At 43.3% G+C, this 13071-nt stretch overlaps 1 protein-coding gene across 8 annotated transcripts in view; it reads right to left on the reverse strand.

Moving 5' to 3' along the window:
* Window positions 1-13071, reverse strand: part of AMBRA1 (autophagy and beclin 1 regulator 1) — a 164204-nt gene that overhangs the window by 135258 nt on the left and 15875 nt on the right. The gene's annotated exons all lie outside the window — the stretch shown is intronic.

Below are 13071 nucleotides of genomic sequence, written 5' to 3' on the forward strand. Positions count from 1 at the left end.
ATTCTCTTCATATGTAATGACACCTTCTCAGAAAAGCCGCTTCTTCCCTAACTTTTCGTCCAAGAATATCTCACCCTTAAATTCCTCTTCTATCCTCCATAGCTCAGCCTTATATCTAAAAAGCAGAACCGGACTTCTCTGGTGGTCCAGTGGCTAAGACTCCAGACTCCCAGCGCAGGGGGCTCAGGTCTGATCCCTGGTTGACGAACTAGATCCCTTATGGCACAACTAAGACCCAGTGCAGCCAAATAAACAAACAGACCTTTAAAAGAGTTATTCTTTTTATCAGGCAATCAAGAGCTTTTACTTCTAACCAAAAGGGCTAAAACCCTGTCAAAAACAAGACAAATCACAACATTTGTACTCCCTGCTGTTTGCCGCGCTGCCTGCCTAACTGCTGCTGCCGCTGCTGCTAAGTCACTTCAGTCGTGTCCGACTCTGTGCGACCCCACAGACGGCAGCCCACCAGGCTCCCCCGTCCCTGGGATTCTCCAGGCAAGAACACTGGAGTGGGTTGCCATTTCCTTCTCCAATGCATGAAAGTGAAAAGTGAAAGTGAAGTCGCTCAGTCGTATCCGACTTGTAGCGACCCCATGGACTGCAGCCTACCAGGCTCCTCTGTCCATGGGATTTTCCAGGCAAGAGTACTGGAGTGGGGTGCCATTGCCTTCTCTGGCCTAACTGCTAGGACCCCTCTGATCACTTGGGCAGCCTCCAAAGCAAAGGATGGGTTACTGATTTTAAAAGGTTATTACTTGAGGTACGGTTCTTATGTACTAGCTTCAGTTCTATCTCCTACCTAAAAGCAAGAGCACAGAACTACTTTGAGGTACCTTTCTCATTCTCTTTTTCTCATCTCCACTCAAGTTCCAGAGTAGAGCGTAGAGGAGCAAAAAGAAGAAAAAATTTCATTTCCTTTCTAATCATCCACTGCAAGCCTTAACAGCATAAAACTGTCACAAAATAAACACAAATTCCACTAAAATGTCAACTAGCAGCAAAACAAACACACATGAAAGTTAAAGAAGTTTGAAAATACATATATAATTTTTATTCATCGCAGCACTGTTTCTTCAACTCTGCTATGAAAAAAATCCAAATAGAAATGTTGAGAACACAGTAGAATAAATACATACTGCTCATTACTTAAGACTCAATAATTGTTAATATATTGTCAAATTTGCCTCATTTGTCTCCATGGATAGATATATAGAAGGGTCCCTTTTAGTTTTCCTGGAACCATTTCAGCAGGCATGGAGATAGTCTAACCCTATATACCTCACTGTGCATCTCCTGAGAATGAGGACATTTAGCTTCATGACTACAACACTATTCACCACCATTATCATTTGTGCCTTTAATACACCAAATACTCCACAAAGAGTCTTTAATAGTGGTTAAAAAAAAAAATCCAGAACCCAATCAAGGCTCAAGAAATGAATTTGGATGATGTCTCTTTAGCCTCTCTTATTCTAGAATGGCCTCCAAGTTCTATTCTGGTTGGTTCTGTGTATGGTTTGTTTACAACCCAAGCTTTCTAAACAGACCAGAACAGTTGACTTGTTGACTCGTAGTTGACCGTTACGTCTCACTTACGCATGATTATTTCCTCACAGTGCCGTTCAGCTTGCCTCTCTATCCCTAACACCTCCTGTGAACACTGACTCGATCGAGGCTGAGAGGCTTGGGAAAGGATGCTTCACAGGTGATGCTACCTACGGCCCTGGTAACGCAGCCCATCGTGCTCTCAGCTGCTCCACTCGGTGAGACCTGGTAAACTACATGCTCATCTGGCAAAACATGATCACCTGGCCGGGTCTGTAACAGCCAGAGCTCTTCATATTTCCTCCTTTACAGTAAAAGCAATCTGTGGCTAATGTTTGGCACCATGTGAATATGCTGTTCCTCTTCAACCTTGTGCTTAACAGTTCAGCAGTTACTGATGATTCCTTCATAAATTCTTATTTCAATTGGGGGCTGGAATATGTTGATTTTCCAATTCCATTCTTATTATTTCTACATTACTGGCATTCTTTTGGAAAGAATAACTGAAGTAGAGTAAACGCTTAATTTTTTCCCTTAATTACTACTTATTATCTGTAATAGTAAAAACTGGGGACAACCCAAGTGCCCATCTAAAGGGGACGAGATGACTTACTATAGTAAGGAAGATTCTCTGGGTAGTGATAACAAAAGATCTTTAAGATACATTGTTCAGAGGGGGAAAAGCAAGCAGCAGAATAATGAACATAGCAAGGCTACCTTTCGAAACAGAGGAGAAACTGATGGGCGTTTGTTACAGCCTGAAGGGGCAAGGAGGCCAGAGACACAGGTGGAGGCTGGCCTCTGAGCGCACCCATGTTACGGCATTCTCATTGCTTAATTACCTATTCAAAATTTATTTTTAAAATATTTGATGATGGGAAGAAAATGTTAAATGATAACGACAAAACATAAAATTTATATATACAGTGTGATCTCAACTTTGTTTTTTAAAAAAATCTTTAAGAATAACGATACAAAAAATTATAAAAAGCATTAACCATGGTTCTCTTTGGGTGGTAGGATTATAGGTGACTTCATCATCAGGAAAGGCACTGTTCATTTTTTAAATTTAAAAAGTAATAATTGCTTATTGTAAAAAGTCAAACAATAATAAACTCTTTACATTTTATGAAAGGGCTGCAATCTAAAAAGTACACAATAAGACGCATCCAAATACAGGAGTAAAAATACTTATTGTCTGTGCTGAAATGAGATTTCTCTTTGGAATATTAAAATAGAAAAAGTCGGAAGAAGCCTACAGAAAGATGTGACTCTGAGTTCCTAGTTGCATATGGCACAAAGTTCGTCAGGAGTGATTAAGGAACAAACTCCAGCCTATATCCTTGGAGTACAGTTCTCATTCGCCAGCAGCACACAAACATAAGGATGTACACACTGACTGTGTCAGCACGGTGCAGGCCAGCCTCCCACATAAACTGGGGATGAACTAACTAAAAGGAAATTACCTCCTTGGTGACTACGACAACTCATGGTTCAAAACCAAAAGTTTGGAAGTGAAACTGCCACAAAGCTGAATAATTACTAACCAGGAGGGTGGCAGAAATACAGTTCCCATCCATTCACTTTAATCCTTAACTGAGCCTGTAATTTTTCTTACAGCCAATCATTCTTTTACCTAACTTAGAGGTCTTCAGCAGAAATGAGTTCTGAGGGTTCCTAACAATGCTGTGCTTAGTTGCTCAGTCGGTCTGACTCTTTGCGACCCCATGGACTGTAGCCCGCCAGGCTCCTCTGTCCATGGGGATTCACCAGACAAGAATACCGGAGTGGGTTCCCATGCCCTCCTCCAGGGCATTTTCCCCACCCAGCGATCGAACCCAGGTCTCCCGCACTGCAGGCAGATTCTTTACCATCTGAGCAACCAGGAAAACCCAGGGTTGTCCTATGGTGCAACATTAAAACTACTTTGAGAGAAACGTATTTAAACCATTTATAATCTTAGAACATGTGGTGAAAACAGCAACAATCCAATTCCTAAAAAAAAAAAAAAAAAAAAAAATCTGACCTTCTGACCTCATGTAACTCAAGAGGAAGAAGAAACTACAGGTCACAGACACCGGTGATTCAGAAAACTGTGATGCAATCTTAAGTTCCTACACAAACCAGAAGGACAAGGGAAGAGCTGCTACAAATACCAGTTACCAAAAAAACTCAAAAACTAAAGCTCGGGATTACCGCAGAGCTTGTCTACCACTTCCCAGAGACCTAAACACACCAAAGGTTCAAAGAAGAGAAGTCTGAGGGACAGCAAGAAGTCGAAGGGGCTAAAACAACTTCACAGTCTCTCTTTTGTCGGGAAAAAAAAAATTGCTCTGTCTCTTTAAAAGGATAAGGGGCCTTTTCCTGATACACTCCTAATAGCCACCTGAGAAGCAATTCTGCTTTGTTCTCCATAAAGAACAGGAGCTGAAGCAAACTGCAGCTGGGCGGGCCTGTGGCTGAGGAAGTCCCAGTCGAGTGTGTTTTTCATTCCTCTCTTTAAAAAGGAGAAAGAAGCAAGTTTCCCAATCTGTCCCTTAAGCCAGATTGGGACAAAAGGTGCCAAGAATAGCTTTTGTGACACCGTTACACAGGCCCCCAAGTCAGTTCCCAACCACCGAAAGCTTTGTTCACGTACAACCAGAAAGACACGATTAGGATACGTATGGAACACAAATGCCAAGATCCGCCCACCCCCATTTCTAACCACTTTCCCTATAACATGACCCATCACTCTACAAAGATGGGGAGAAAACCAAGAAAACCTTGAAAGGTTTTCTCTGCTTAATTCTAGGACATAAATTATACTTAACAACCACTAATAAAAATCACCCAGAGGGGATTTCTCTGGTGGTCCAGCGGTTACAATTCCATTTCCAATGCTGGGGGCGTGAGTTCGATCCCTGGGTGGGGAACTAAGATCCCACACGCTACATGGCACGGCCCAAAAAAAAAAAAAAAAAAGTCACTAAGATTATGCACAACCCAGTGGAAGCTAAAGTTAGACTTACAGGTTCCTCCTGCAATTAAAAAAAATTATGTGTGGCTGTGCTGGGCCGCCAGTGCTGCGTGGGCTTTCCTGGTCTCGGCAATCGGGCACTGCTCTCTAGGAGCAACACACAGCCTCCCCACTGCGGTGGTTTCTCCTGCTGCAGAGCACTGGCTCGAGGGTGCTCGGGCTTCAGTGTGGCGGCACGTGGGCTCAGCAGTTGCGGCTCCCGGGCTCCAGAGCATAGGCTCAACAGTTGAGGCGCACAGGCTTAGTAGCTCTGCAGCCTGTGGGCTCTTCCTGGACCAGGGATTGAACTCATGTCTCCTGCACCGGTGGATTCTTTACCACTGGGCGATCAGGGAAGCCCCTTCCCCTTGCAATTTGATCACCTTATTATGCTAGCAATTTCACTCCCCCTTCTAGCAATATGACTTTGGACAAATTATTTAAACTCTTTGAGACTTGGCTGCCTCCTCTGTAAACAGGAATCAAGCTACTGGCCTCATCAAGTTGCTGTGAGGCTCTAAGAAAAGCATGGTAGAGCATTAAGACCCCTGCTGTTGCTGTCGTCATTATTACTGAATCCTCTTTGGGGTTCACCATGGTTTCCCTCACCAAACAGTGTGCCCAGCTATCAATAAAACCTGAGACCTGTGATGCCATGATTCCCAAGGGAAGCAGATTGCTAAGAAACATTTCAGAGGCTGTTACCAGACAACAAATTAAAGGAAAAGTATTTATTTCTGTGGCAAAACGTAATTAAATGAGATTTGGGCTACTTATACATAAAAAAGTGAATTAAAAAAAATAGATTCAGCGACTTTCAGCTGTATCTGTAAAACCTGGCCAATAATTCACACCCCAAATCCTCCCTACCAATAGCATTCCAAGGGTATGAATCAGAAAGTTATTAGGCTTGGAAGGGACTATGAGAATGCAGGCCAATGACCTCATTTATTTGAGTAACTGCATCTCTCCCCACTTCACTGTGCCCATGTAGGCAAAGGCTTAGAGTCAAATCAGCCATGTAACGCCAATGTATATCCAAAAAAATAATTCAGGATTCAACCCAAGGTTAACTCTTTAAAAGGAAAACAAAGAATCCTTTACTGAATCTAGAATCACCTGCATAAGTAAAGTTCTCCCAACAACTGGAAAATTAACTACAAAATGTCAGACCTTTAATTAGAGGCCTATAAGTATCCAAGTACTCTTTAGAAACTCCATGTGGGTGGAAATACACAGGGTTTTTCTAAAGGGTTTTCTAAAAAACTTCAAAAGCTAGCAGTTTTGTTTTCATCAATAGGACTTTCTACAGGGCATTTCAGGACACTTCTTAGGACGCCGTATATGGTCCAAGTCCAAAATGTAAGCACGGCAGCAGCCTGCCTCTACAGGCACATCCCTGCCTCTACACAGCTCCTGCCTGACTCTTGGAGTAGACTGGATGTGGGAGCGGGGCAGGGAATCGGGGGCAAAGCATCACAAACCGAGGACTGTAATCCAGGTAACAAATCCTGAAGGGAGACATATCTGGGGACATAAAAATTTCAACTATTACTTGAACTGTGTGCTAAAGGAGATCCTAGGATATACCAAAATGCTAACTGTGGCTTAAGTCTACATAGAGAAACTTTAATGTTTAATCTTTTTATCTATAATTTCTAAATAAGAGACAGTGTAGTAGATTTATATATGGGTCCTGATAGGCCAAGTGAACCCAGCTCTGTCACTTTCTCGGTGAAAGTGCTTGACACCGAGTCGTGTCAGACTCTCTGTGACCCCATGGACTGTATGTAGCTCGCCAGGCTCCTATGTCCATGGGATCCTCCAGACGAGAACACTGGAGTGGGCAGCCATTCCCTTCTCCAGGGGAATCTTCCCGACCCAGAGGCTGAACCTGGGTCTCCTGCATTGCAGGCAGAGTCTTCACCGGTTGAGCCACCAGGGAAGCCCATTTTCTCAGTACATGACAGTTTCTTGGAATAGTTACTTAACTTCCTTGTACTCCAGTTTCATCATCTGTAAAAGGCAGCATGTATACGATAGGATTACCACTAGGATTAAAAGACTTACCAAATGAAAAGTGCTTGCTATTATATAATTCCAGTGCTAGTACCAAATAATACCTTCTTTCTATAATGAAGAATTACAGAATGGCAATAAGAAAAATATATTTAAGGCCACAAAGTCCTATAAACAATCAGCCAGGGACCTCCCTGGCGGCCCACTGGTTAAGACTCGATGTCCCCAACGCAGGGGATGCTGGTTTGATTCCTGGTTCTGGTCAGGGAAGATCCCCCATGCTGTGTGGCGCAGCCAAAAATAAATGAATAAATAAGTATGCAATTCTAAGAAAAATAAAAATCAGCCAAATTAAAGAAAATTATTCTACAAATGGAGACTGCCACTGCAAAGGTCTCCAACTCATTCTGTATTAAAGATACCTTACTACTGTCACCTTTAAAAAGATAATTAGAAAATCTCAAGATAGTGGTTAAGACAATAACAACACTTTCATCATCTTATTCATCCCCACTGTCCTCAGCATAAGTAACTCACTTATAATCCTCAGATACACGAAGCCCTAAAAGGGCAAGTCACACTGTCAGCGGTGGGTTCAGGACCCAAACCCAGGCAGTCTGGCTCCAGTCTAGACGCTTCATTACTACTGCCTGGCGCAAAACCTCCTGTGAGGTCTCTCCTGTTCCATGCGCTGCTCTCACATATAGTAGGCCCTCCATCAATGTTTCACTGTCTCACTGTATCAACTGGAAATCAGCCTGCTTTGTATTTTTAATGTTCATTTCCCCAAAGGTCAAGAAATTGACGAATCATGCTGAGGGGAATTCCCTAGTGATCTAGTGGTTAGACTAGACCTCACTTTCACTCCCAAGGGCACAGGTTCAATCCCCAGTTGGGGAACTAAGATCTCACCAGCCACAGGGTATACCCAAAAAAAAAAGAAAAAAAAAAAATCATGTTGAAGAAAAATGAAAAGAAAAAATTCTCACTCCTTCCTTTACAGCAATTTATTTACATAGTTTCTGGGAGAAAAGGGGACTTTAAAACCTTCAACCAGAAATAAACTTTGATAAAGTACCAAATAAAACTACATCATGAAATTCAGTTACTATGTATTTACCCTACAAACCCACAAACTCCATCCAAGTAAGAAAAATTACCTATCAGGAAATAAGAGATCAATGCCACAGTAAATTTACTTTTGTAAGGCAACCAGAATAGAACATAAATCTCAAAAAACATAGTCAACAAAGAATGTGAGTGAACAAACTCTGTCATGTCTGTGCATTACACCTTCATCCAACATGAAGTATAACATCAACACATCTGGCTAAAGGAAACGCGGAGCCTGCGCACAGAGCCCCGTATCAGCCCCTTCTCATCCAGAGCAGACGCGTGCGCTAGTGGCCGCCCTGCACTGCCAGAGCTAGGATTCTCCACACCTGGGTCTGCCTGCCTGGGACAGATCCTCTCCAAGGACAGTCTCCATCAGTTTCTGGGGAGACCTGCTCCCATGCTGCCCTACCCATCAAGAAATAAGAACATATCCCTGAACCTGGGTGGACCGTGTGACTTGCGTTGACCACAGAATGTGGCAGAAGTGATGATATGCCAATTCCAGGCCTGGCAACATCCACTTTCACCCTTGGAAACCAATCACCAGGCTGCAAGGAAATTCAAGACATCACACTGGAGAGAGAGGCCATATAGAGAGGTCCTAGATGACAAGACATTACTCAGAGAGAGGCCACACTGAAGACTATCAAGGTCCCAGACCAATGAGCTGAAACTCTGTTGTCCTGTCTAAGCCAGCCCAGACACCAGCTGAAAACAGACAAGTGAGCGACCCCACAGATGTGACACAGAGCAGAAGAGCCAACCAGATGAGCCCTGCCCACACTCCTAACCCACAGGGCTGTGAGCAGCAACAGATCATCACCGTCCTAAGCCACAAATGTGGAGGTGGTGTGATACTACGGTTTATAGTAAGAAATACACATTTGGTCTTTGTCCTCACTTTTGCACAGATTTCCTAAAACCCTTGAAATTTCCTGAGTGAGAGAAATCTTCTGTCATTCATAAGGAGCTTCTTTTAAATTTATCGGTTGACTTAGGGTGGCACCCCTACAAAGCCTCAGGATAGGGCTGGTCACCAGAAAAACCAAGTGATTAGAGGAAAAAGAAAGGGGATTGGGGCTAGATTGGCCGGGAGATTAAGCACTATAAAAACTATTGAACAAGATTTGATGACCTTCCGGATCGGTGAACACATTCACATGCCAGGAGGGTGATGCACCCCAGTTCTATGAGGACAGAAGCTCCTACGTTTCAGACCCTTCCAGATCTTGCCCTGTGCTCCTCTTCATCTGGCTGTTCAAACTGAAGTGAAGGGAAGTCGCTCAGTCGTGTCCGACTCTTTGCGACCCCATGGACTGTAGCCCACCAGGCTCCTCCGTCCATGGGATTCACCAGGCAAGAATACTGGAGTGGGTTGCCATTTCCTTCTCCACGGGATCTTCCCAACCCAGGGATCGAACCCAGGTCTCCCACATTGCAGGCAGATGCTTTAACCTCTGAGCCACCAGGGAAGCCCAATAAACTGCTAAGTGTAAGCTTGAGTTCTGTGAATCACGCTGTCAAATTAGTCCAACTCAAGCAGGGGGTTACCTCCCACCTATAAGCCATCCATAAGAAGCACAGGTGACAACCTGGGCCTGCAATCAGCATCTGAAGTCCAGGTGGCACAGTTCTGTGGAACTTGCGGGATCAGATGCTATCTCCAGGCAGTGTGTCACAACCAGTTAAATCTGCAGAACACCTAGTCGCTGGCTGCTGAGATTTGGAGAAATGCTTTCCAGTTTTGGAAAAAACACCCACTGAGGTTGTTTTTCCATAGCAGCAGATAACTAAAACACTACCTACCTAATATCCAGTGCACCTAATTCCTTGTTAGGGCTCTTCCTCACTAGACTACAAACTCTAGGACATGTCTATCCCAGTCCAGTCTTAGCCCAGTGCCTAGTACAGAAGAGAGTGAATATGTGTGTATATTTATATCCAGCTATGAGGGAAGCCCAAAGCAAACTCTACACTGTCATAAAGAGCAACACCTAGGTGAAAAAAAAATGTGGTCAGTTATAGGTGGTGCTGATGGTTCAAGGTTATCAATTCAATTTCTACAAGTCAAATATCTCCAAAATGAGAAAACTATGTCCCATTAACTAATCTCAACCAGTCATTTTATCATGCACATGTCATGAATCAGGAGAAGGCCAGGCACCACAGTATGCACAGGTCAAATCTACCCCCACCACTCCCAGCTGGGGGGAAAGAGGGTGGGACCCAAACCTAAAAACTATATACCCCAGGGAGGACAGCAGTCTTTTGTAATTTCTATACTCATGTAACAATGCTTCTTTATACTCATATTTGAAACAGGGCACATTCATAACAAAATACAGAAGCAGTGGATTTTCTGAGAGCAGGGCTGGGAATATGTGCTACTGTATATCCCGAGCTTGAGAGTGCTGGATATATAAGTGATGTGATTTAATGGGTAAAGCTAAGGCTAAGAGGTAAGAAGCTTCAATGACTGATTTCTACCAGTGAGGTGTTACATAATCTTGGACAAATCACACTCTATGTATAAAAACTGAAAGTAACAACACCCTCTCCTCCTACCTTAAGGAAAAATATCTCTGGAATATCTCAGGAGTTACAAAAAGCTCAAGGCACGATTACAACTTTTCAAAGTAAAAGGCAAGTTAGGAACCAACAATAACCAGAATACACAATAACAGGACTTTGCACAAAGACGTCTGGCACACGCAGTTCTAAAAGTGCGAAGGAAACTGCACGGGCTATGAAACAAAGTCAGAGAGTACCTACCTCTAATTAACCGCCTCACATGCTGACAGCAACTAATTTGATGGCATTAAGACCTATACAATCAACATTAATACAAAGCCACTTTATAAGCAGCCAAAGACTAGAAATATTAATAAAATGCTAGTGGAGGGCTTCTCTGGTGATCCAGTGGTTAAGAATTCACCTTGCGATGCAGGGGCCATGGGTCCAATCCCTTGTCAGAGAATTAATATCCCACATGCCAAGAAGCAACTAAGCCCACCTGCTTCAACTACAGAGTCCGCCCACCGCAATGAAAGATCATGCATGACGCAACAAAGATTCCGCTTCCTGCAATCAAGACCCAACACAGCCAAATAAACTAAATAATTTTTTTTAATGTTAACAGAATCTGCACCTGTACTGCAGACATGCACAGCATTTATGTTCAGAATTACAAACACTCTAAAATACAACTGGTCTGCTTCTAGAAAGTTAGGCTAAGAGGTTACAGTGGATCAAATACCTGTACAAAGGTTGTCAGCCCAAATGTACCAAGAGATAAGCAAGCAATGTGACCTCTTTTTCTTACATCCACACCCCCCAACAAGCTTTTTAAATATATAAACTCAGTGTAAGGCAGACCACTAAGGGTATATCACAAAGAAGCTGACAACTTTCAAAATGCTTTGAAGATAGGAAACTAAATAAATTCAAGTGATTGTTATTATAATAAAGGGGAGGGAAAAAACACCAGCTTTTCCGCTACAGATTCTGCTGACTAGAGCTTCCAAAAGTAACTCACAAGGATGTAACCTAATGTCTGCAACACAGGAAAGTATGCTCAAAAACAAAATATGATCAAAACTGGAAACAGAAAGCTGTAAGACCCAAATTTGAGACTGACAATCTTCCTTATTCTCACCTCAGAAGAACAAAAAGAGAAGTTTTTAACCTGCAAACTCTTCTGGGGCAAAGAGGGAGCTGAAACCATAAGAACCCCTTCAGGTTCTTGGAAGAACACAGAAGAAATCACTGAACCAAGAAGAAACTGAAGCTCAACTTCTGAGTCACAAGCTATCAACAGGACCAGGAAGGCTCCTGCTAAGTGCACAAAAGTGGCAAGAGACTCCCTGCTAGCAAAAGAGAGAGAAAGACAAAAGAGAGCAGCTTTCGACGGAAGAAATTTCACGGAGACAAAGACAGCTTAACCCCAGAGTCAAGAACGGACCCCAGCTGCTTCAGGCACGCCGGCCTAACGGCTTTGGCAACAACATACCTCTCATCTACAAACCACATTAGGAGGCTGAAGTGGAGCCGCTTTAAAGTCACGAAGGATCACGTCTTTCTGTTTTCTGCGTAGTCTTTGAGGACAAGAGAGTCCAGCTCTCCTTCCTGGAGTGCCACATGGCCCCCAGTCGTTCCTGGACACCCCTGGAGCCGTGGCGACAGCACCGTAACAAAGCTTTAAGGACTGTAAATCAGGTGTCCTCACAAGCCCAGACAGACAGGATTACTCACCAGGCAGATGAGAAAATGTACACCTAGAGGAGATTGAGAAATTCATCCAGGTTTGCAAGATGAGTCCAGTAGGCAAAGCAGGATTTGAATTCAGGCTTTGCCTTCAGATAGTATCAGAGCTTGACTCCCAGCCCTTGGCTCAGCAGATACTGCGTTCAGTGTTCTCTAGTGTTAGAGTCAGCCCAGGTCAGGTTCTTGGCTGACTAGAACAGGGAAAGGAAAAATTTCCCTCAAGGCTTCAGGAAAAGGAGAAGTCAAATTATTAAACGCAGAGCTCTTATGCTAAAAGGTCCAAATGCCCTTCTACCTCGCCAATCACATTCCTCAGCCAATCAAAATAAGGCACTGGATTTTAAGAAACTAGTCGTCTTAAGCTCTGACTGGAAGTTGGATTGCATTTCCCCAAATTTCCAAACAAAAAACACTAAGGGGGACAAGAAAGATGCAAAAGCAATTACAGCCAGCCAGCAAGTGTTTACTGAATATCGAGGCGCTCAGCACTACTCTAGGCGCTGAGGAGCCTAGAGCCAGTGAGAGCATTCCTGCCCTCAAGGAGCTTATAAGATTATGTATGCAATAAAAAGTGACACTTTCAAGTACTGATAAATGCTAGGAAGAATATATAAATAGTAATGCTGTTTACAGGGGACAGATTAAAGGGAGGAAATCAAGAATTCAGAATCATTTCTATTTTTCTATTACTATGAGCCTGAGAAAATATGAATAAGGAGAAACGTTAACATATTTTCATTCAAATTAATACTACAATATAATCCAACATCACTTCCTATTTTTAAATAACTACATGCTGCTGCTGCTGCTGCTGCTGCTAAGTCGCTTTAGTCGTATCTGACTTTGTGCGACCCCATAGACGGCAAGCCCACCAGGCTCCCCCGTCCCTGGAATTCTCCAGGCAAGAACACTGGTGTGGGTTGCCATTTCCTTCTCTAATGCATGAAAGTGAAAAGTGAAAGTGAAGTCGCTCAGTCGTGTCTGACTCTTCACAACCCCATGGACTGCAGCCCACCAGGCTCCTCAGTCCATGGGATTTTCCAGGCAAGAGTACTGGAGCAGGGTGCCATCGCCTTCTCCGACATAACTACATATATAAGACTAAATTTGAAATAGCCTTCAAAGGAAGC

Source organism: Oryx dammah, unplaced genomic scaffold, assembly GCF_014754425.2.
Source record: "Oryx dammah isolate SB20612 unplaced genomic scaffold, SCBI_Odam_1.1 HiC_scaffold_17, whole genome shotgun sequence".
NCBI lineage: Eukaryota > Metazoa > Chordata > Mammalia > Artiodactyla > Bovidae > Oryx > Oryx dammah.